Here is a 25,708-nt window from a genome sequence, read left to right as displayed (position 1 = left end):
TTAAGAATCTCTATCACCTCTAGCTTTTACAATTCTTTACACACTTTTCACAACCAACCTCTGCCATCACATACTATTAAATCTGCATGCACCCAGCTCCCTCACATGGAAGACGTCCCTCCACCTGGGGTAGTACTGGAAAATCACTGAAGAGGATTGACTTTATGCATTACATCTCTGCCTGAGGACATCCTGAAGAGGTCAGGTCACCATCCGTGCAAGCAGAATCACCTGCCTTATGGAAACATGTCTTCTTTTGAATATACCTTTGCTCATCCTTAGTAAAACAAGATGGAATTAGCATTACATAGCCACAACCAACGAAACTGAAGTGCTTACTCCCAAGTATACACACATATTATGATGTCCGATGTGCAACACGGATGACTAAGGAATATGTTAAATATTCTGGCTCATCATGCTATATGAATCACAGTGAATGACTGCTCCTGGGAGCTTTAAAATCAGACAATAATTTTTTTGTCTTTTGAAGGTTATCATTTAACATTTGCTCACTTTTGTGACCCTGACAGAACAAGTCATTTGGTAAATATTTTTTGACTAAATCCAACAATCAATGGATTCATCTCTCTTTTATTTTTCTCTCCCTTAATATGACTCTGAAAATGTGTCATCAATATAATAAACACATTAATTTAACACTGGAAAACCTGAGTCACATAATGGAAGAAACCTGTGTCCCCAGGGCTTTGCTAATGTTTCTGTAGTTATACTTGCAATTCATCTGTTTTTACATGCCTCTCTCCTCCACTGGACATGTGTTTTTTAAGGGAGGTGACTGTCTTACTCATCTCTGTGTCATCAACATTTATTACAGTGCTCAGCTCATAATAAGTTTAGTAGTTGTTTATTAAATGAGTGAGTAAATATATTTCTAAAATGATTGCTGTGCCTACATTGACTTCCTGGCCCCTCCTCATCCCTATCCTAGTTTTTTTTTTTTAGAATTCTCAACTACTTCTCTGTTGTATTTAGACAAGCAGCTTGTGGGAAAATTAAAAGTAAATCCCTCTTACAAAAAGTAGAAACTCCTGATAGAAATGATTTTTTAAAATGTCTTTTAAATCACAAAATCGTAATGCCTGAAGGAACATCACAAATCTTTCAAACATAAATAATATATTGAGAAACCTACCTAGCAATAAGGTGAAATTGGTATATCTGTTTTATAAAGAATATGTATGCTATATTAAAATGAATATGTAGAAAAAACATATGAACAATCAATAGACAGGAGAAATTAAAACGCAAGGGACAAGCATATAGGAAATCTTTCATACAGATATTGGGGGAGTGTGGGGGGTCTAACAGCTCTCATGCTCTGTTCATAGGAATACAGACTGGAGCTGCCACTCTGAAGAGCTAACTGGCATTACTGACTTTATATACATATAACCCAAGATCCTGAGTGAATACCCCAAAGAAATTCTCACATAACATCGGAGCAGCTAAGAGAATTTGGCAGGGAGTCAGAGGCAATCTGAGCATCCATCTATTGGAGCATGAATAGATAAAATATGATGCACACATCCCAGGAAATTTAGTATGGCAGTACAAGCTTCAGATCAGATTTTCACATAGCAACAGTACTTATTGAGACACATGATACAAGACCATTTATGTACATGAATAATACATGTACACAAAGCAAAAAATATACAACCCAAAACAAAGCAACCCACTTTAAATACATGATGATGGTAATCTATAATGGGAAGGGGTTAGGAATAGGGACTAATAATGATAATAGTGAAAACTGGGAATAAATAATTTTAAAATAAGAGGGAGCCCATATGGTCCATAGATGAAAATGTTCCATGAACTAAGCAATATGATCAACTCAAGCCCAGTATTGGAGGTCCAAAAGAAAAAGTTAAATGAAAAGAAAAAAAATGTTAAAACTTGCTAGTAATAGAATTAATGTAAATTAAAACCATAGGGTAACTTTCTCACTTACCAAAATAATAAAAGATGTATTTTACTTGAACCAATAGCCCCATTTTTGTCATTTACCCAGTATAAATAAATAATGATCAGCACTGTTATTTAACTTTAATTCTGTAGGTATAATCCAATATAATTAAGCAAAAGAAAAAAATTAAAGGTGTAAAAATTAAAAAGAAGCAATATTTATTATTTACTATATATTTGAAAAACCAAAGAGAATCAACTGAAAAAGTTTTTTTAATTTTTTGTAGGTTTTTTGGTAATTTTTTATATTACAAAGAATAAGCAAATTTGCTAAGAAGACAGGGCACACATTTCAAATCTTCAAATTAGTAGCCCTTCAGGTAGATTCAAAACTAGTTTGTAGGTATAAAGAAAAAAGTCTCCAACCACAATGGGACAAAAACAAAAACAAACTTACCATTAGTGTTTAAGATCTAGAGAAAGAAAATAGAGAGGCCATGTTTAGGCGAAAGCCTTGAGCAATGGAATGCAGAAAGGGCCACCTGACTGAATACACACAGGCCCCCGGAAGACCCACCTCAAAATATCCATAGGCCCCAAATAACCAATGGGCTACTTACAAGTAGGCACAGTTCCCAAAAAAGGGAAGATTCCTTATGTCACCATACATCCTCATATTCCCCCTTTAAAAGCAGCCCCCACCCACCTCCTCATGGCAAACAGCCTCTCTGTCCTGCCCGCAGCTCCCTTGGGGTGTATTCAATACACTTTTATCCCCTTTGTTCTACCTTGGGTGAATTATTTCACCGTCCATGACATGGCTTCTACCCAATTGTCACCCCACATTTTAGGGTCCCCATCCAATCGAGAGACACCCCATTTAGCCACCACAGAAAACTGTAAGATTCTTCTGAGAGACAAAATGAAGACTTGACCAAATGACAAGGCATACCATGATCCTGGATGGAAAGAATTGATGTCAATTCTTTCTAAATCACTCTATAAGTGTAGTGTCATTTTACTAAATATACCAACAGGTTTATTTGGGAAACAAAGAGCAAATTCCAAAGCCAATACAAAAGAATAAATAAGGATATCCAGGGCAATTCTAAAAAAGAAGAATACTGAGAAGGGACAACCTTTAATAGATGTTAACATATTGTATAAAGCCAAATAATTCGCAAAGTATATCACAGGTAGATGAATAGAAAGACCCAGGAAACAGAAAACAACTCAAAAAAATGGTCCCAGATGTACACAGGCATTAAGTATATGATAAAGGTGGCATTTCAAATTAGTGAGGAATAGAAGGATTATTTAATAAATGATACAAATAACTAGATGGCCACTGAAAGAAAAGTCTAGTTGGATCAATAATTTAAAAATGAAACCATAGAAGTGCAAGAAAACATTATAGTGATTTTTTATACATAATCTTTAAGGGTCAAAGGTCTTCCTAAACAGGACATAAAAACCAGAAGTAATGAAACAAAAAAATGTGAAAATTTGACAATAAAAAATTGGGACACAGCAAAATCCACAGTAACCAAAGTCAGAATTCTCAAGGGCAAAATGAGAAAAAGATTTGCAATTTATATCTTAGAAAACAAGGACCAATTTCCCTAATATATAAAAAACTCCCATAAACATCAAGAAAAAGATCAACAATCCAATAGAAAAATTAACGGGGTATTTAGAGAAAAAATAATAGCCCTTAAACATATATAATTATGTTCAAATGTTTTAGAAGATAAATGCAAATAAAACTTACAGTGAGATACCACCCCCCCCAACATATTAGGAAATACTTTAAACACTTGTTAATACATGGGTTGTCAAGAATGCAGGGAAACAGCCATTTTCCTACACTGCTGGTAAGAATGTACATTGGTAGCACTTCTAGGGAGAACAATTCATCAGTAGCTATCAAAATTACAATTGCAAATATTTTTGACACAGAAATAGCACATCTACATATTCCTTCTACAAAAATACTTGCACAAGTATAGTCACTGCTACCCTATTTGTAAGAGCAAAGATTGCAAACTATTGTTTCCAATCCTCCACTGAAAATGTTTTCTCTTCCTTTATTGCCTTGGGCATAGTAACAACAAGGAGTTTCAAGTTAGTCTCTGAATTCCTGGGACCCCTGTGGATCTGTGTTTATTTCCTTTTGTTTCTATTAATTTTTCTTCAGGTTGTCAGGACTCCTTAATGTGCCTGTTGTTTGGTTGGTTGGTTTTGGTGGCTGGGCTTTGTATTTGTAAAATTGTTTCTAAAAATAATGTGAAGCCGATTGTGGTTACATTCCACAGAGATGTACCTTTGCTTCCACCAAGAGCTATTAGCAATCTTGAATCATCTCATTCCAATTTCAGGAATTAAGAGGTGGTGATCAGTCCCTGTGAGGGCTTGCCACTTAGGATTCATTCATTTTTGGGGTTTATCCCTTTGGAGTCCCAGCCTAAAGTTGAGGGGTCACCTTGGAGTGTCCATAACTCCTTGTGGTCCCATGAGGTTGTCACAAAGTCCTCAGCATTCTTCTTGCCCAGGTCTAAAACACCCTCAGAGGTCGGGCTCACATTCCTTGGGTTTCCACTCCCCTCAACTCCTCACCAAGTAATTCCTTCTCTCTGTTTAACCCTCTACTACTTCAGCTATATATATATAACATTTAGCTAGCTTTTCTGGTTGTCCTCATGGGAATTATTCCATATTATCTTGTGTGATGACCAGGAACAAAATTCCAAAAAACCCTACATGTTCATCAATCAATAAATGATGGTACATTTATACAACAGAATAAATTATTGTGTATTTATGGTTAAATAACAAAGATGTTAAATAAATGATGGTACATTTATATAATAGAATGCTATTTGGTACAGAGAGGTTATTTTTTAGGTGCTGATATACACCAATCTTCAAAATATATTGTTTAGTGAAAAAGCAAGGTACAGAACAGTGGACATTGTATGCTATCATTTAGGCATAAAATATCTCTAGAACTATTCAAAATAATTTAATACTTGGCTCGTTTGGAGCTTAGAAAAGTGAATAGCCAAGGCATGGAAGAGAGAAGAAAATTCTTCAGTTTTTATCATTTTGTATATTTGAATTTTGAAACCAGTAATATATTATCTGTTCGATATAAAAGCAGATAAAATAAACATTAAATGATAAAAAAATGGGTAAGCTATGTGCGTGAACCTATTTATCACTGCAGTATTTATAACAGCAAAAAATTAAAAATGACCCAAATGTTCAACTGTAAAGAAACAATTAATTATATCAGGTGTCACTGACGGCATATTCTGCGATGATATGAAGAATAAATACGGAAGTTATGTAGAAACATGGATACACTACTTTTCTATTGCTGTGTAATAAATTAACACAAACTTAGCAGCATAAAACATCATTTGTTCTCTCATAGCTGTGTAGATCAGAAGTCTCACGTGGTGAAGCCGGGTTCTCTGTTCAAGGCTTCACAAGGTTGAAATCAAATTGTCAGGTGATCTGAGTTCTCATCTTGGAATTCTGCCTTCCTCAATGGTAAACACATATTTTTAAAGAAAGAAAATAGCAATGACTCTTAAACATATGCAAAGATATTCAATCTTACAAGTAAGAGAAATTATAGTGAAGTACCCTTTTCATCAGTCAGACAGAAAAGGTTTTAAAATTTTGCTTACACACTGGATTGGCAAAGGTGTATAGAGGCAGATGCTTTCTTACATCATTCTAACTTGTATTAAAATACTGCATATGGCAATCTACATAAACTATGATAACAACCAGGGAAAGGAGGTGTGTGTGTGTGTGTGTGTGTGTGTGTGTGTGTGTGTGAAAGAGAATAAACGAGAGAGTACAAAAATATTAATAGTCACATAAAAGAATTTGGGTGACTTAATATTTTGCTAATTTTGAGATTTCTAAGTAAGGTTACTATTTTCTTCTATCATCAAAATTGTATTTACAGAGGAAGAACAGTAACTTTTTCGGTCTCTTTCTGTTTACCACTGCACACACAAAAACGAGTAGATTTATTGCAGTGTTCTAGATCATTGTTATTTGTTGGTACTGCTGAGATTAGGACATAGGGCCCAACCCCAGGTCCTTTATATGCCATGTTGTCCCGTCTCTTGCTGGAAAACTCCAGGCGTAGGAGAGTATGACAATTATGGGATACCTATTAACTTCTGTGTGCTCACTACTTACTAGGTACATTTATGTCTAGTTAACCCTCACAACGATCCTATACGATAAATTTTATTTCATAGTCTCACTGGGTTTTCAATCCCAGCTCTGATCCAGAAAGGCCGTGGGACTTGGCAAGGATTCCGCCCCTCCTCGCTCCATTTCCTCTTTTGTAAGATGGAGTAAGAGTCATGAGAGTTGTGTATAAAATAAGCCAGATACCTTTGATACCTGCCTATATCCTCCAGCACTTAACCACACCCATACATGCTTAGTCAACTTCCAACTGCCAGCACCTTTGACTCGTTGCGGGAGGTTTTTTCCTCCGACTACGAGACCCCTTCTGTTCATATGTGGGAAAGTCTGGAAGTTCTGGAAGAATTAATGCCTCCTCCCTTCTTCCAACAGCGCTTAATCAATGAATAACTGGGGAGTGCGCAGAAAGTCACTGAGCTACCTCAGCCCCTGGGCAAAATGACTGAGATGCTTGTTCTATTCAATTTCCCATTGTTCCCCAGCAGTATTAAGTTCCATTTATTCTCAGAGTAATTCCCTTGACAATATACTCTGTTTTTTTTTTTTTTGTAGTAAGAACATCTAACATGAGATCTACCCTTTTAATGAATTTTTGAGAGTACAGTACAGTATTGTTGACTACAGACATGATGTTGTACAGCAAATCTCTAGAATTTATTCATCATGCATAACAGAAACCTTATACCCATTGAACAACTCCCCATTTCCCCCTTCCCTAAACCCTTAGCAATCATCTTTCTACTCTTTGCTTCCATGGCCTTAGCTATTTTAGATATCTCATATAAGTAGAATTATAAAGTATTTGTCCTTCTATGACTGGCTCATTTCACTTAGCATAAAATCCTCTAGGTTCATCTGTGTTGTTCCATATTGCAAGATTTTCTTATTTTTAAGGCTGAATAATATTCCATTGTATATATATACTACATATTATTTATCCATTCATCTGTCAATGGACATTTGGGTTGTTTCCACATCTTGACTATTGTGACTAGTGCTTCAGGGAATAGGATTTTAATCAAGGTGTTGGCCAGGGCTGTGATCTCATCTCAAGACTTGACTAGGAGAGGATCAGCTTCCATACACACAGGCTTGTTGGAAAAATTCAGTTTTCCAGCAGTTACTGGGCTGAGGGCCTGTTTCCAGCTGGCTATTGGCTAGAAATGTTTCTTAGTTCCTTGCCACATGCACCTTCCTAATATGGCAGTATGCAAATTGAGAAGGCAATAGAGAGAATCTGCTAGGAAGACGGAAGTCATAATTTTATATAACCCAATTACAGAAGTGATATCCCATCATCTTTTCCTTATTCTAATGGTTAGAAGCAAGTCAAAGGGTGAACCCACATTCAATGGGAAGAGATCAAATGAGGGGGTAACTGCCAGGAGGCAGGGACCATTGGAAGACATATTGCAATATACCTGTTACACTAGTCAGTTTTAGATCATTCTGATAGGAAAGAAAGCCTAGGTCTTTCAGAAAAAAAGTCCTTTTTGGCTTCTTTGAGGTACTCTTGGAATCTTAATAGGAGATTTCCCTCATGAAATTAGCTTTTCCTTAGGTAAATATATTCTAAGAATGTAAGATGGCTCTAAAACTTTATGGGTAACAATAAGAAGACAAGAAGGAAATCAAAGTTACTCATGACTAGTTGAATTGCAGAAAACTGGGAGAGTATATTCAATATTGGTGGACCAACCTGGATAATGGATATTGACAAAGTTAAATCAACATATATGCATTGAACATACTCTTTTGTATATAGTAGGGACTTAATACTTATTTGGAAAGAAATCAAATAGAATTAGATTTAAATGTATAGATTTCAATTATCTTTGCTGATATTGTCCATGCTTTAACTTTTACCAAGAGCCATTCTGCTTCTGCTTCCAAATGTGATGAAGAACTTGTTCCTTAAAGTAGAAATAAAATTGACTATAAAAAGCAGAGTCCATGCTATTATTACTCACTCCTGACAGAGCTGTGCTTATAAAATACAAAGGGCTTCCTTCTCCCTAATCTGAGGGGATGTTCCAGTCCACCAAATGAAAAATAAAGCTACCTTCAACAGCTGCTTAGGAGTTAAGAAGCTGGGTATGAAATTGTGTCTCCCTCATTACCTGCAATGCATGGCTGAGTTCATTCGAAGTAATGCCTGGAAATCCTCTACTAAAACAATCACAAGTAGGTTGGGAGTTTATGCCTTTTGACCAGGTCCACAACCCACATCTGCCACAGAGAATTTTAATTGATATTATTCTAGAGAAGAGTTCCTATGCTAGTATTAAATCAGAAAAAAGGCAATTTAACACTGCATTATTCATCATTCCAGCATAAATGAAAATAGAATGGATTTAGAGTAGAAAACTACTTTTCAGCAGGGAGAAGGCTTCTATATAACCAGACTATCAACCAGACTAGCTTTAAGGTTTGGGCCCCATATTACAAAATATATGTGACAAATGAATAAAAATGTTATTTCTAAATCACCTTTTCCATAGTACAAATAAGGCAACTGTTTTTGATTTGTACTATGATTTGAAAGCATTGCTTTTATTTTTATAACATTAGAATATTAATTATCAAGCCATTGGAAAAATATATATATATATAAAGAGAGAGAGAGAGAGAAAATCTTACTGAAAGTTTTAACTAGTTCGCTTATACATTGTATGTCTTTGTGATCTGCTTCCTACTTTGTCTTTGTTTTTATTGTGTCTTTCCAGGCAAAGTGGAGAACTGTAATGGACTCTGAGTGAAGAATGTAATTATTCAGATATGTAGGATTTTTTTCTTCTTAGAATTTACCAGAGAAGTTCCTTTTGCCCATTTTTCAAGAATGTAAGAGAAAAGGGAAGGGGATTTGACATTTATTGAGCATCTACTATGTGCCAACCATTTTTTGATGTACATACTTTCATTGATTGATCAGTCCTACAAATAAGTACTCTTATCCCAATATGATAAATGAGAAAACAGAAACTAGGAAACCATGGAAGGGAAGAAAACTAAAATTTGTTGAGCAAGTGAATATTAACATGAGATGCACTTCATATTTATACATTCATTTACACTTTACATATGCATCCCCATGTTACAGTTTTAAAAAATGGGCTCAGAGTTGTTAAATAATTTATACAATATCATACACTTAGTAAGCAGTTAAGTTGAACTAGAATCTGAATGGATCTGATTCATCATATTTTTCCCAATTACATCAAAATACTTCAGCATAAAATTCTTTAAATGTAGCTGCTAGCAGAGGCACTGAAGAATTTAGATGGCTTCCAGCTCATGAGGGGAAGGTTGCCATTTATAAAACTGTTGTGTTCCCCAGCAGGGAAAGGCATCTGGGAACATTTCTAGAATTAAATTTATCCATAATTAAATAAATAAAATTAATAAGAGTAAATATTAGAGGCATCTTTCCTGGCTCAACTGTATGGTCCAGTACAGGTCACCAAATCTACTCTATTATAATTTCTTTTCCTTCTTTTTTCTTCCTACTAAAACTGTTGAACATTCATTGCTTCATTATAATTTGTTTTTTAACTCATCCATCTCCTGTTCTAGATTAGGAGTTCCTTTTGGGCAGATACCTTGATATATCCTAGCCATCTAATACCTGACACTTAGCAGATGCTCAATAAAAATCAAAGGAATGAATGACTGAATAAACAAATGAATTCATTAATAAACAAACATGAAACAACAGGGTAGCAAGCCAAACTTATTACCTAGCTCTAGCAAACTTTGGAATAGTCTAGAATATGGCGCTCACACTGAAGGTGATGTGATGCCTCAAGTGTGTAACCTCGAGTTATAGATTTAGCTTGGTAAGTACTTAGCCAGGACTCAGCTTACTTGAGTGGTACCCATCTCTGTCCTACCACTATTCAAGATGCTCCAATCTTGATCTCCAGCCACTGAGAGACTACGGTCCCTCTGAGTCTGTGATTCTCTAGGGCATACTCTCCCCTACTTCTCCTTCATTCCTCTGTTCCAAATATATGTTTTGATTTGATGTTTGCAAAAACGTTAAATGTAGGCTTTCCTTCTGCTCAGAAGAATGCCTACAGATAATATGCAGAGGTTAAGAGCATGAGTTTCAGGTCAGACTAAATAGGTTCAGGCCTAACTATCATTTATTTATTAGCATGTGACCTTCAAAAAACAGTATGTTTAAGTTTTAGCTTCTCATACATAGATGGGGATAATAGAAGTACCTACCCCAGAGGATTACTGTAGAAATTATGTAAGATGATGAAACAAATGCAGTGAGCATGGCTCCTAACACATTATTATTTTAATAATAGAATGAGAGTAAGAAAGTGTCTTTTTATTTGGCTGTCTGGTTTATAATTACTTAAGAATTAAAACCAAGAGAAAAGAGAAATCCCCTTTATCCTCCTAAAAAAGCATTGAGTAGTCTGGTTGCAAGGACAGGAATATGAGTGGTTTGGCCCAGCTTTAGATCTTGCACCCATCCTGGCAATGAGAGTGAGTGCTCTGGTTGTTGACCTGGGTATTGGACCTCCTCAGGGGTCTGGGATGGGTGAGGGGGTGGGAAGGGGAGTGCTGTCTCACCTAAACCACATGGACTGAGTGAGAGAGGAGGCAATAGCTAAAGGAAAATCAGAGCAGAAAGAGCTGCTCTGCATCCCTACAGGACTAAACCAACCAAGGATAACCGATATAGGATGACCTTACTAACCAAGAGAAATGAAAGCACCTTCACATGCTGTTTTCTCCTAATAAAAGGCATAACTTCCCAAATTCAAACTGGTCACTTACCCCTATGGGAAGTATGCAAATAAAAGGACAGAATTGTGCAAATAAAAGGATGGATTTTCATCTGTGTGTGCCTGTCCTTGTTATAGTTTAATACAACCACATGTTGTCCCTTGTTTCAGGAAAGAATAAGTTAGAGTAACAAAATTCAGACATAAATTGCCAATATTTCCTAATAGAGCTTTTTCCAGAAGCTTTTGTAAAAGTAGCAGTCATATTGATGCCAAGTTTCAAATAGCACTTAAATCAGGCCATTTTGTCCTAGAGTCATTTACCCATGGGTGGTGGTGGTGGTGGTGGTGGTGGTGGTGTGTGTGTGTTTCAGTGGTGGTGATGTATGTGTGTATGTTTCAGTGTACCTGTATTTGTGTTTCCCTTATTCTCTTCCCTCACATTTCTCCTCATAAGAAATTTCTCCTCTCCATGGTCTTCTACCACTCAAGCCATCAAACATGGAGGAATGAACACAATACTTAAACAATGTAACTTTCTTCCTTGAATAGAACATCAGATATACAAGCAATTTTTTAATATGTTCACATGAAAAGAAAAATAAGCAAATGTAGAAGGTAATTATGGAGGTCACAGAAAGTTTTTTTTCTCCTTTTGTTTTTAAATGAAATGTACATTTTCAAATTAAAAGACAATTCTGGGAAAATATTGGGATGACCATTAAAAAAGGAGATGAAATATGAAAAGCTCAAGTAATAAATAATGAACACAAATAAATGACCTGCCAGTTTGTCAACCTCCAAGCCAAGCATTATATTCCAGGATTTGAAGTGAATAAGAAGACTGCAGAAACTGATACTGAGCCACACAGACAAAGAAATCTCACTTCACTCTATTGTGTTCTTAAAACATGGATATTTGCGTGGCTAGAGCATTAGATAAGTACACTGAAACAACATTTTATTTAATATGACCAATTCTGGAGAAGTACATCACAAGAAATGAAAACCTGGAACCCATCAGGGATGTTCCCAGTTCTGGGTTGGGCCTGTTTTCCCTGGAGGTTCTACAAGCCTACAGCCCACATTACATCCAAGAGGTATTAAATAAAACAATGGTATCACTAAATGAAAATATCACTGGATATGGTAGACTACCTTTGGAAAAGCTTCTTATGAAAACATATCTCAATCATTTAACTTGACAGGCCAACTCCATTATTAAAAGTATATCTGTATCTTTCAACAAATCTTGACTCATATTGGTAGCTTCCTTCTTAGTTCCAAAAGAGAATACTATCACCATGTGCTTACTATAATAGAAAGGCTCTTATCATTGTGCTACAGGTGTCCTTCTTCCTTAAAATCCAACCTTATTCCTTTCTTAAAGTCTCAATATAATATAATGTAATATAAATATAATCAATTATGTATATTATATATTAATAAAATGTAACATGTTTATAATATTTATATTGTTATTTAGATTATATTTACTATTATTTATATATTTATTTATATAGAATATTTATACCTTATAATATGTTTATAATTTTTGAAATATACAATGTAATACAACAATGTAACCTATAATTATTACTCACCATATAGTTATAATATATTAAAATATATAATATATTATATATTATTATCTACATATGCATGCTTAATTATACCTCTATAGGACTGAATGGCAATAGGGTTGAAAAAGAGTTCTCACTGAGATTTAATTCAGGGTCATGGATTAGACATTGCAGTTGTAATCATTCCCCATTCACCAGTATCCCATTTACAAAGCCTATTCCTTATGAATCTACCTCAATTAGCATTTTCTCTGAAGAGACTTCCATGCCCATACTCTTTACCACCAGAAATATAGAACAATTTTTAAAAATGTCACCAGCGTTTTGTGTAATGAGGTTAAGTGCCAGTGCACGTATAATCAGATCATTGCTGTCTTGTGCCTGCTATCTTGTACAAACTCTTCTGGTTATACTTGTCACACTGCACTGTAGTTTGTTTAATGCCAGTCTACACAGTGGGACTCTGACTTACCTGGGTGAAAAGCCACGTTATACTCATTTTTGTTTCAGGTGGCAGATAGTGTCTGAACCAGGCCACCACCAAGCCAGTGTGCTTATCTCTCAGCTGCTAGGAGTCTTGGCTGCTGGTGGCCCATAGCGATCTTTCTCCAGAGGATTCTCTTTGACCACTAGGAGTCCAGAAATGCCCACAAGGAGAGCCCTCATCAAATGACTAGATGATTGAAGGGTACACAGGCCCAGCCTCTCGACTCAAGGTGGGACCAGTTTGTGGTCTTCATGCCCTGTAGCTCCCCTGGAGATTAGGTGAGGCAAGACTCAGCTGAATTCACATCTCTGCTTAGCTTCTTCCCCTGCCCAGATCTGCTTCCTTCACTCTTGGAAACACTCCATCAGCTAATCACTCATACACGAACCTCCATGTCAGGCTGTGCTTTTAGGGAATCTGACCTAAAACACCTCTAAGTGCACTGATTGCTGGGACAAATGGTCTGTTTCTCCTATTAAACTCTGAGATCCACAAGAACAGAAAAAAATGACTTATTTATTTCTTCATATCCAGTACCTAATTCAGTGCCTGACAGTAAACACTCAAAAAAAAGTTTTAAATTTGAATTAATATGTGAATATATTTACCTCATTCCTTATTCTCTTCTTGGACAGAATAGATAAATCCTAGGAAAAGCAAGACATGGGTTTAAGGATTATCATTGCCATTATCATTTCATATCAACCTTTCTCTAAGACCGAATGAATATAAATTGTTGGGAGAAATAGTAAACTCTGAAATAAGGGGGATAAAGACACGCCTCCCCCCAATTCTATCTTACAGTAATGTAGATAATGAAACAGTGGCACCTCATCAATTGAATAGATTCATTAACAGTAGCTAATGGCCAAATATCAAACTGAATTTTGTTTTGTTTTCTTTTTTAGCTTCCCCTGAGAATATTTTTCCCTTCCTCACTTTCATCTTACTCCCATATTAAATCAGCATTAGGTTGGTAAATATCAAGCCAGCTCTAGGAAATAAAGATTTTCTCAGTTGAGTTTTCTTGGTCGCAACACAGTGTATCACCAGAGATTAAAACAAATATGGGACTCTGGTCTCTACCGTATCCCTTGGAAATGATCCTATTTCTCCTCACTGAGGAAGACAGATTAGACTCCACCAAATGAATTAACAAGGTCATCCAGAGGATAAGAACTCCAACATTAATCAAAAGCATGTACCTATATATATCTAAATTAATCTGAATGCACAAGTTTCTCCATCAGCGGATCTGCTCAGGCCTATGTCTTACTAATAAAGTAGCAGGATTTCAGTGGGCAGAAAATAGAACGATACTTTCAATGTTCTAATTATAATTCCTGTTACCAATCGCCTCAAAGTTTGCCCAAGAAAGCATAAAAATAATTGACTCTTCACAAATACATTTTGTTTTGAGGTAGACATAGTTTTCTGATAAGAAAAGGCTCATTAGGTTTCTATTACTCAAACTTGCGTCAAATAGACAAGATACGATTCTTAACACAATGACAAAAAGTTATTCAAATAACATCTCTAAGCGGATTCACTGTTTGGAAACACTGGTATTTGGTCAGCTCTTCTGGAAACCTGCAGCCATCAACTGTATTGCAATTACAGAGCTATGGACAAAACAAATGAGATGCGATGGCGCAGGAGAGGCACGGGAGGGGCCCAGGAATTCTAAAGAAAACTGGCCTTTAATATCGAATCGGTTGCCATTTCACCCAAGTGTGGGGCTGGAGACATTATGTTATCTCATCTATTCCTTACTATAACCCTGATAAGGCTGGATTTTTATCTTTATTTTACAAGCGATAACAGTTGTCTTTACAGATACTAGATCGCTTTTACAAAGTCACATGGCTACTAAGTAGCACTGCTGGAACTCAAACCAAAGACTATCTGTTCCAAAGCCCATCATCTTTTGACTTCATCACTCTTTATCAGGTTAGCTAGTATTCACTAAGGGTTTATTTTCACTGAGCTCTTAAATATCGGCATTTCTGTGACTCAGGGGAAAAAAAGACACTTCTCTCTTTCTTTATGACACCAGCACTTAACAATCCCATCACCCTTTTGATATATTACTTACTAGCTAACAACTAATACATGATCTGTTCTAAGAAGCAATTCTATATCCGAAGACTGGGTGCCGTCTTCTTTAAAGTTATCAAAATGAGTTAGTAAAATGCAGTGGATGCTTTGAGGGCATGCTAAAGCTTTGGAATCTGTCAGCAAATGAAGAAAAATGAAGGCAATACCGGGCACCCTTGATTTTGTGGACAAAGCCCATAGTGGACACAAGCATGTTCATGACTCCATGGCTTCCAAAGCCCTGGGGAAATTCAGAAATGATGCCCGGTTTCCTGAGTCAGAAAGAGAGTGTGGCCGGGTTCCCTGCTAGAGGAAGGTGGGGAGAAAACTGGGCTGCCATCCTCTGTTCTCTTTGTGAAGTGGTATATGAAGTATCTACTGTGAGTGAAGGATGTGAGGCAAAGATGGGGAGACAGAAAGTGGTAGAGGTTAGATGGGTTTGGATTCACTGTCTTGGGGAATGGAAGAAAGGACTGACAGGTGACAGGGTGACAAGAATGCAAGCTCCATGAGGTCAAGGAATTTTTCTCCGTTGTGTCTCCTTAGCGTTCACACATAGTAGATGCTCAGTAAATATTTGTGGAATGAGCAACCTTGGAAGAAATTCTTGAATTGGTTTTATAAATGGCAGTATCCAAGATATCATTTTGGAAATAAATTCTATTTGCAGTATTTCAATGAAATCGGCAACATCTCATGCCATATCATCTCTCTCTCTCAAGTTCCTCTTAATGTCAACCAAAGAGTCTTCATGCAGTTGAGGTCTGGACAAAATGAGTATCAAGAGTGAATTAGAGATATAAAGATTAGCCTGATGATTACCTATATAAGATGGTTACAGGTTACCTTCCCAGACTTTGCCTTGGTGATGGTGAAGGGGTTTGTGAGTGCTGCGAAATGAGTGGATGTAGATGAGTCTTAAGTCCTTTGGGAACACAGCTAGCCACTCGGCAGGTGCTGGCCTGACTCTTTTCTTCTCTAAGGGCGAGAGTTTCTCAGATGCTGCATCTGACCTATTCCCTTTCCCCTCATTCCAGAGTTTCTTGGTGCTCTCTCTGCGTTTTCTCCTTTTTTTTTTTGAGGTGTTTCTAGCAAGGCTCCAGAGGGTTGTCCCATCCTCCCCCAACAGCTACCCCTCAGTTTTAGGATACTGCTTTGCTGGAGATTCTTAACTTCTGTAGGAACCTACAGGACTCACCTGGCCTAGAGATGTTGCACATGTGATGATTTTAGGGCTTGAGATCTACCTTCTCCTTGGCCCTCCATGTCATCGACTTTTCATGACCTCCACTCCCTTAAGGCACCAGCTCCTGTGTGTTCAGCTCTTGCTTCTACCAGTGAAAATAGGAAGAAGGGGAAACAGCAATGTGATGTATTAGCCAAGTTTAAGCCTTCAAGTTATATTTGCAAAACTGACAAAGCACTTTATAATCTCCATATAAAAGCCAAGTTGAAAGCAAAGACTTATTAAATCTGTATAAAATATACAAATGAGTAAATTATTGCTAATGGCATGATTTTCTGTACTCTTCTTCAAAGCTAAACCAGAAAATTCTTTTCATTTTAAACAACAGATTCATTTATTGCATTATCCAGGATACCTCACTAATCCATTTCAGGTTTTTAGTATAATACAGATCTATCTACATTTGTAAACAAAAGACTGAGCTGCAAGAGAAATGAAGAGAAAAGCTAGGCCTGCATTTCGGAGTAACATGCAAAAACCATTAAACCAGAATTCATTTTAAACAAGTTTCTGCTAGACAGTATGGGTTGAGTGTGGTTACTAGTTCTAGGAACCCATTATGAAACAAATAAAAGTTAAACATTGCCCTGGAAAATTGATACAAATGAGTTGAATTCATTTATCTACTGAACAACAAATAGAGCTCAAATTTGGCAAGAAGAGTAGGATATCTGGGGAGAGGATGTTATCCCAAGGATGTAGATGAGAACAAGTTATGTTAAGAAAAGTAAAAGGTACAGAGATGGAATTTTACACAATTATTCAGAGTGTGGTAGATTTATGTCAATTTAGCTCCACTGGAACTGAATTTCAAAAATTCCCTTGCCTGCATAGCTCCTGGTTGGCATGAAGTATCATCAGCCACACTCCTTGTGCATGCAGAAGGTGAAAGCAGGCAATGAGGCTCCTGGTAGCTTATACACACTGTTGTTTGTTGCTGGCTTCTCACCTTGGGGTAGCATCCTCTCCTCCAGTTCCTGTACCTCCTGCCAAATCCTCATTTGGCTTCTCTGGCTCCTGGGTTAGGTGCAGAATGAGTTCCATGATGAAGGGCACTAGCTTCCCCTGCAGGATACCCCCATTCCCCATGTGGCAGGTGTAAAGGCAGGGAGAAACTGTCATGGATTTTAAAAGCCTGTCCTCATGGGCTCCAGTCAGCATTGCAGGTTCCTGCTTGTGCTCTCTTCCCCTCACATCCATCCTTCTTCTTAACTGCCTGCCCTGTGGATGTCTGTCTCCACCACCAGATCCAGAAAGAAACATCTCACGTAACAGTTTAACCATGTGCCGCAACTGTGTAAGGCCAAGTCACTATTATAGACCCCTATTTAGATATTAATGTGTATTTCAGAGATTTTGTGTTTCTCTGATCACACTCTGACTAAAACACAGGGAGACATCATTAGAGTGAGGAAATATTGGGAAGATAATTGAATAAATCATCTGTAATTTTTCAAAAGAAAGGCAATGACTTTTTTTTTTTTTTTAAGATTTTATTTATTTATTTGACAGAGAGAGACACAGAGGGAACACAAGCAGGGGGAGTGGGAGAGGGAGAAGCAGGCTCACCACTGAGCAGGGAGCCAGATGCGGGGCTCGATCCCAGGATCCTGGGATCATGATCTGAGCCAAAGGCAGACGCTTAACCATCTGAGCCACCCAGGCGCCCTGAAAGGCAATGACTTTGACTAGGCTATTGTTGCCATAAAGTTCTCCATGATGCTCAACAAAGGTAAACCAATGCTATTTAAGACCTTCAGTATCTTCATATAACTTTATGCTATTAAAGTTGTTAGTCACACACAATAGTTTATATTAATGCATATTTATGGTTAATGTTTCAAATATATTCAGTGTTTGACATTATCTAGGTGATACCACCATTCTTAGTCGCTGATGTTAAGTATTTAAGATTTTGCTTTGTATACCACTTCTGATGTGAATTTTTATCTGTAACCTGACTTTTTTCTCAAAAGAATTCTGGTAAGTCAGAAAAGAGTCAGTAGCGAGTTGGGATTTGGCATACAAGGAGAGAACAAACATTGCTAAAGCTCAGGCTGTTACATTTGCACCTTCTAATTTCAATTAATTTTCACAAAACCTTGATGGTTAGTTTCTTACTCCTATTTTTCAGTTGGGGACCAAGAACCAGAGAATAAAGTGTCCTGTTCAACATCTCACCCTTAACAAAAACCTGTTTTTCCTTAAAAGTGAGTGAAACCATAATCATACCAATGGAAAAACTGCAATAACCTTTAGAACCAGAAAATGTAGAGGTGCTATGCACTAAGAAAAGTAAGAAGATAAGAAGCAACCAGACCATATAACAAGGATTCAGTGTCTGAGAGCTGGGCACAGCAACAAACAACAGTGATAAAAATTTTTATCTCTTGATAAGAACAGCTTTGCTGATAGTAAACTCTTTACAGTAATATTTAATACATCTGAAAGCTACTACATTTTTAACATGTAAAAATGAATCAAATGGAAAAAATTGCCCAAGCAAGAATCAAACACTAGACCACAAAACTTCCAAGTATCATCTAATGACTAGGAAGTATGTATTTTAATGAAAGAAATCCCCAACGTATACTACCTAGAATTTTCATTTCAGCAATTGTCCCTTCAATATTGAGACCCTTTGTCTATTCCAGAGGGGTAATGACAGGTCGAATTTTACCTGAAATCCCCTCAAGTTCCCAGTTCTCATGGTCACTTCCTTCTCAAATTTCTTTGTTACTAATCAATGGCACCTCGTTATGATCTCTGTGAGAGTTTGAACAAAAGGAGCCATTTCCCAATGGTTGTAAAAATAAATGGAACATGAAGGGAAGTTACCCTTTATACTGTAGTCAAGTCACAGAATTTTTAGTGGCATTTAAGAATGATTTCCTATCTTTTACAAATGAGTTAGTGAAAATCGGAGAGATGAAATTTTATTAGTTAAATTCAAAAGTGAGTTCAGGTTTCTGGGTGCATTAAACTGACACAATTCTGTGAGTGAGTAATTTTTTAAAAATAAAATTACAATTACAAAATTACATACAGGACTTGGGTGTGGCTCGTGAAAGTGTGGGTTTAACATTCTAACCAGAACTGAATGAGATAAAATCCACTTGAAAAGGCAAAAGCCAAGTAAGTGTTGAAAAACCCAGTCCCAGGAAGTGCAGGGAAGGAGAGGAGCTTCAGGAACAACTGGAACCAGAGACATGAACCTCACCGGATTGTTTCCATCTCTGTTTCTCTCTGCAGGTTGGCTTTATTCCCTCTCATTGTAAACCAGCACTCTTCAGAAGCAGTAAGATATGGCTGCTGATAGTTCTTAAGTTATATATCATAGAGTTTAACCACTGAGATGCTGAGATGTTCTCCAAACCAAATCTAAGGAAGGGCCTTAATTGATCTAGTTGGGTCCAAGTTAACTGTTGTCAGTGGTGTTGAGTCTTATAAAAACATGGGGGCAACCACGAGCACACTGTCAGCATAGAAAAGGATCTGTGCCAAGAAGAATCTGGAAAGACAAAACAACCCTTCATAAATCATTTGCTCAATGCTGAACAGCTAATATGTGGTATATTCAGAATCATAAACTAAGGGTTCATTTCCAGCACAATTTTTTCTCTAAATGTTACAGCAGATACTAAAGAAATGAGTTTTCCTGGCTCAGAATTTGTGTTTTCTTGGCATAGAAAATTATCAGAATACGCAAACAAAAACAAGACCCAACACAAAATAATCTTAGTTTTTTCAGTCAATTTAGAGTTCTTTTGAATGACTATTATACACATCAATTCTCATTAGAGATTTATTAAGAAAACAGGACATTTGGGTTAAGCATGTATTATCTATTAACTCATGCTAGAAATTTCCTTTTTACTGCTATTCTGATGTAATTTGTTTACCTATCTCTTTATCATAGATACAGAATAGATGAAAAAGTGCTAATTGGTTGTGCCCTGCGATAAATGAAAGATTATTATACAGTGCTTTGATATGTAAATAGCATAATTACAAGCTTATTAAAGCCACTTTTTTTTTTTAGAATAAATAGCATATTGCTAAACATTTCAGACCAAAAAGTTTCTGTATAAGGAAGTTGCTATTGATTTGTATTTCCTAGTTAACTAATTCTCTATTGATTTATGTTTCTTTGCCCTTAACAAAGTGCTTCAGTCATTGGAAGAATTAAAAGAAGGGGAAATGAAAATGGGAAATTTTGACAAAATATATTATAATAGAAAGAAACCCCCCCCGCCTTTCCTTCTCTTTCTTTAATGCAGCTTTAGCAGCATCTTTTTATTTTAATTTTTACATTCATAAATTCCCATTCTTCTTGATTAGCTCCGAGAATTCCTCCGCACTTGGATTTATGACATATGTTGAAGGCAATCCTGGAAAGGATTTATAATAGTGCCTAAACTATGCTACTTTGCTTGAGATGAGAAAAGACAGGGCTTGAAAATAAAGTCATGGATATCAGTGTTCAGCTCTCTTCCACCAGGGAGACTTACTCTGGGCAAGGCCCAGCCTAGTGGCCTGGTGGAACATGGGCTACATTGGTTGCACTGTGCGCTGCTAGCCAAGAGCACAAAAGTCTCAATTCAGAAGCTGGAGAAAAGAGTCAGAAACTAAAACCAAGGGTAGCAGATGCCACACCAAACTGAAGGCATATGAATTATCTTCTAGATGAGTAAGGGAACAACATCTGTTCCTACTCATAGATCAAATCCTGCCCAGCAGGCTCAGGGCATGGGGTTCCTCACACGGAAGCATGGGACAGGACACATGAGGAGGACGGATGACAGTGTGATTCCTCACACTGACGTGCAGTAGAGCAACGGTAAACAGGGTGTCCAGGAAACATCGGGAGGGGCCCACAGAACTATGAGCCATTCAGAAACCAGAACTGAGCTCATACTACCTGGTAAACTCTACTGGCACAGGACAGAGGGCCAATTTGAAAGCAAAGCCACAAACGTGCAAGTTTGGGGGACTCTTTAAAATGCAATTAGAGCCACTGATCAAAGGACAGGTTTAACATATAAACAAACTGGAGAAGAGTCCTGATCACATTTGAACATTTTGCATTCTACCTACCTACACAACAATATCACCTTCAGGATGTCCTCTGAACATTACCTTCAGGATGTCCTCTATTAATGAGAAGCCTTTTTCCCCCCCTCTCACACTTAGAAGAATATGCTATTTGTCATTTATGCATATTGTATCTTTTTTTTTTTAATTGCTCCATTTTCTTTTCTGATATCATACTACATGATAATGATTTAGAATAATATGTCAGGTGTGCTTAGTGTGGTAGAAAGTCTCCCTTTTTTCCCTCCAAGTTTACTTTCCATCTATTTCAGCCTTAACCTTTGCCCAGGGAGAATGACCTCCACCGACTGTGTTACCTGAGTTCCCCTGCCCTCTGGCTTCTAGCTGGGTTTGACCCATAAGAAGTATAGACATGAGATCAGATAATGGGAGAAGAGAAAGGTTGGGGTATTTTACCCTTACTCTCTTCCAACCAGATGGTGGCTTAGCAGGGATAGTGTTCTCCTTGAGTGAGCATCTCAGACAGCCCCTGTCAGGTGGCTATAGCTCTGTCTAGATTCCAGGGATAGTCTCTTTGACCGTGTTTGTGTTGGCCTGATGGTGGGAGTAGATGCCTGTCCCTGCTAGTTTTAGAGGGCTTTGTCATCCCTTTTTGAATCCCTTAACCCTGCCACACCTTGGTACAGAGCCTCTTTATTGCATTCTCTTAAGTTATTCTTTTTTTCCTTAAATTATTCTTATATGTGCAACATCTCCTTCTCTTCTAGAATTCTGATTAATAAAGTTAGCAAAGAAATATCATTTACGGGCACCTGGGTGGCTCAGTCGGTTAAGCGGCTGCCTTCGGCTCAGGTCATAATCCCAGGGTCCTGGGATCGAGTCCCGCATCAGCCTCCTTGCTCAGCACAGAGCCTGCCTCTCCCTCTGCCTGCCTGCCACTCCCCCTGCTTATGCTCTCTCTCTCACTCTCTCTGTGTCAAATAAATAAATAAATAAATCTTAAAAAAAAAAAGTGTGTTGTAAAAAAAAAAAAGAAAGAAATATCATTTACTACAACATCAAATCTGAAGAAACAGCAATCTATTATAAGCAAAGTCAATGCAAAGGGCAATGACAGTAATCCCACAGACAAGGGGGAATGTTTCCAGAAAGCAGTACCTGGCTTTTCATACCAGGGTTCAACATCTGGTTCTGCCTCTTGCTAGATCCATGAACTTGAACAAATCTTATAGTTTCTCAAAACCTGTTTCTTTCCTAATAAGATGAGACTAATAATAATATCTCTCTCATAAAACAGTTGCAAAGATTCAATGAGAGAATTTGGTTTAAACTCATAGCATGCCATTGTCATTAAAACTGACAGCTTGGCAGCTGTGATAGTAACCATGATTTTAAAATGATGCTTCCAGGGATGAAACCTCAACTGAGAGGTATAATCTAAACACTTTAAAGATGACTCTTGGTGACCTATGCTAAGGGAATTCCATGGTGCTACTTTACTCGGTTTACAAACTGCCATGGCATTATTGCTGCCAAAGAATAAGAAGCAATATCCTGGATTATTATTTTATCACTTAGTCTCAAACAACATAAGGTTCCCAGCCTTGAAATACCTCCTCCTCCAAGCTCAAAAGATACAGCACAGAGGGGAAGATGAGAGAGATTGTGGTAAGGATGATGGCAACTCTTCCTGAGATTAATTACTGAGATTCATTCTTACTGAGACTAATTATATGATAGAACTCGCTTTTCTAAGCATTTGACACATATTAAATCTTTCAATCCTCATAACAGTCAGATAGTGTTTATCATTATTTTCTCATTTTATAAATAGAGCAAATGAGGCAAAGATTAAATAACCTCCCACTAGTAAGTGGCAGAAGGGTTGTTCAAACGCTGGGGCCAAGGCTCCAACACCCATGTGCTAAAGCACCCAGGTAAGAGTGCCTCATCCTGCAATTTCTACCCCATTTTTTGATGCCATGGATATCTGGGTTCCATCTTTATGAATACAAACATTTAATTTAGAATTATAACACCACTCACAAATTTTTGTCAAGCAAGCACTTTACAGAGCAAATATCATTAGGTCAGTTTAATTTATGATTGAATTTTCTATTCAGCACAGTTAAAAGATTTTTATGTTTACTTTACTGAAATTATATTTATCAGGCTCGTTTTTCTGTAAACTGTACACTGAATATCTGATTTATTGGTGAGTCATTTTGTCCATATAAAATGTGACTGATTATAGCTTTTACCCATAGTACTTTTCTTTTATGGTTATTATAATAGAGCTTCAACAGACCCACATTTAATTTACATGAATTCAATCAGCTTGGCCAAAAATTAAAATAAATCTAAGAGTTTCAGTGACTTCCCAAATCCACCCCCAAGGGATTCTCAAACATTAAAAGGTTTCATACATGTGAGGATAGAATTGAGTAGCGATTCCTCCAAAAAGAAATGAAGGAATTAACTTGGGGTGGGAGGAGGAGGGTGATGATGAGAAACAGCTTATTAACATAATCTCAAAATATCTCCTTACAAATTACAATTTACAAAAGTTATAATTTGCTACACAGTGGAGAAACAAAATAGCACCTTAACCAACTGATGGAAATTACCATCGTGAATACAGGACAGGCACGATGTGCCTACAGGTGTGATGGCCTAAGAAGGACACAGCATCACTTAATTTAGCAATCCTGCCAAAAAGATACATAACCAGAATCACATTAGGGGGAAACTGAGGTAAACCACCTCCAAAGACAATCTGTTGAGGCACCTGGGTGGCTCAGTCAGTTAAGCAGCTGCCTTCTGCTTAGGTCATGATCCCAGGGTCTTGGGATCCAGCCCAGAGTAGAGCCTGGCATGGAGCTCCCTGCTCAGCAGGGAGCCTGCATTTTCCTCTCCCTCTGCCCCTCCCCCCACTCATACACACACTCTCTCTAATAAATAAATAAAATCTTAAAAAAAAAGACAGTCTGTAAAACCACTGGCCTATAATCTTCAAAATTATCAAGGTCGGGAAAGAAAATATAAGCTAAGGAACTATTCCAAATTAAACAAGAATGATAACTGAATGCAATACATGATCATAGATTAGATTCTGGAGAAAAACCACCATGAATGATATAATTGAGATAATTGAAAAAACTGGAAGTGGACTATTATATAAATAATAAGTGTAGCCATGTTAAATTTCCTGAATTTGCTAACTAGACTGTGGTTAGGGAAGAAAATATTCTTGTTCTTGGGAAATACACCCTGAAGTATTAAGTGACAAAAAGTCATGATGTACTCAACCTACTCTCAAACGGGTCTGCAAAAAGCTGTGCATGTATGTGAGAGAATAAAAAGCAAATGTGGCAAAACAGTCAATATTAGTGACTCTCTAGAAAGGGCATACACGTATTCTTCATAATTTCATGAAACTTGTCTTTAAATTGGAAATTATTCCAAAGTAAAGCTTTTTTAAAAACAATTACTTTAAGCCCTTAGAAAGACACTGCCCAAAACTGGAAGGACTGTGAAAATTGAATGTAGAGCATAATGATAATGCTAGAGCTGGCAATTGGGAATTTTCACCAAATTGTGGAAGCATTGCAAAATACTTGAATTATTTACTTGTTGACTATAGTCCATCTATGGAATTGCATACTGTATATATTATCCAGTTATACATACATATTACTGTACAGGGCTATTTACCAAAAATGTTTGTATTCTATATTTATGGACAATTCAGAGATTTTCCAGGGTCGTTTTTTACTATACATGACTTTCCACTTATTTTAGAACTTAAAACCAGTTTTTAAAAAGTGTTACTTCAATGCATTTCTAAAAATCCACTTTTTTCTAAGTCAATTTTTGCAGGTCTCCATCTTTAAGGATGCAGTTTATCCCTGCATTTAGGGGTTCATGTTGATTTTTATTTCTGGTGAGTGTGCTGGATATTCTCCTTTTCCTCTCCCCATCTGTACTTCCCCCTTGGCCACCCTGCTCTGAATCGAGGGGGCTACATGCTGAGCTTCCATGCCCTCAGTTTCCAGTTGCATGTGAACATGGAGAGATGTCAGCAGGAGATCAGAGGGTGAGAGCCAAGTGACACTGGGTGTGTATCCCCAGGCCTTCCCGAGCTGGCCAATAAAGGCTTCATGCCCCTACTCTAGAGGCCACAGCTCCTGTTGCCCAGCTCTTGCTGCAGGTTTTAGTCACAGCTCTGTCAAATGCTGCCTCCCAAAACCATTACGGAAATTACCTGTTGATAAAGCAAAGCTGCATTTTTTGCTTATTACAGGAAGACAGATCAGTACCTTGACAGTTT

General features: G+C 37.2%; 1 long non-coding RNA gene across 2 annotated transcripts in view; it reads right to left on the bottom strand.

The window, feature by feature from the left end:
* The window catches only part of LOC116639474, a 253,016-nt gene that overhangs the window by 26,191 nt on the left and 201,117 nt on the right, over positions 1-25,708 (bottom strand). For both annotated transcript variants that reach the window (XR_004300849.1, XR_004300850.1), the window contains exons 2-3: positions 16,276-16,408; positions 13,589-13,627 (exon numbers count right to left, since the gene is read on the bottom strand). This is a non-coding gene — a long non-coding RNA (uncharacterized LOC116639474). The remainder of the gene's footprint in view (positions 1-13,588; positions 13,628-16,275; positions 16,409-25,708) is intronic.

The sequence above is a fragment of the Phoca vitulina genome, unplaced genomic scaffold, assembly GCF_004348235.1.
Source record: "Phoca vitulina isolate PV1807 unplaced genomic scaffold, GSC_HSeal_1.0 scaffold18, whole genome shotgun sequence".
NCBI lineage: Eukaryota > Metazoa > Chordata > Mammalia > Carnivora > Phocidae > Phoca > Phoca vitulina.
This window is presented reverse-complemented; position numbering and strand designations above follow the sequence as displayed.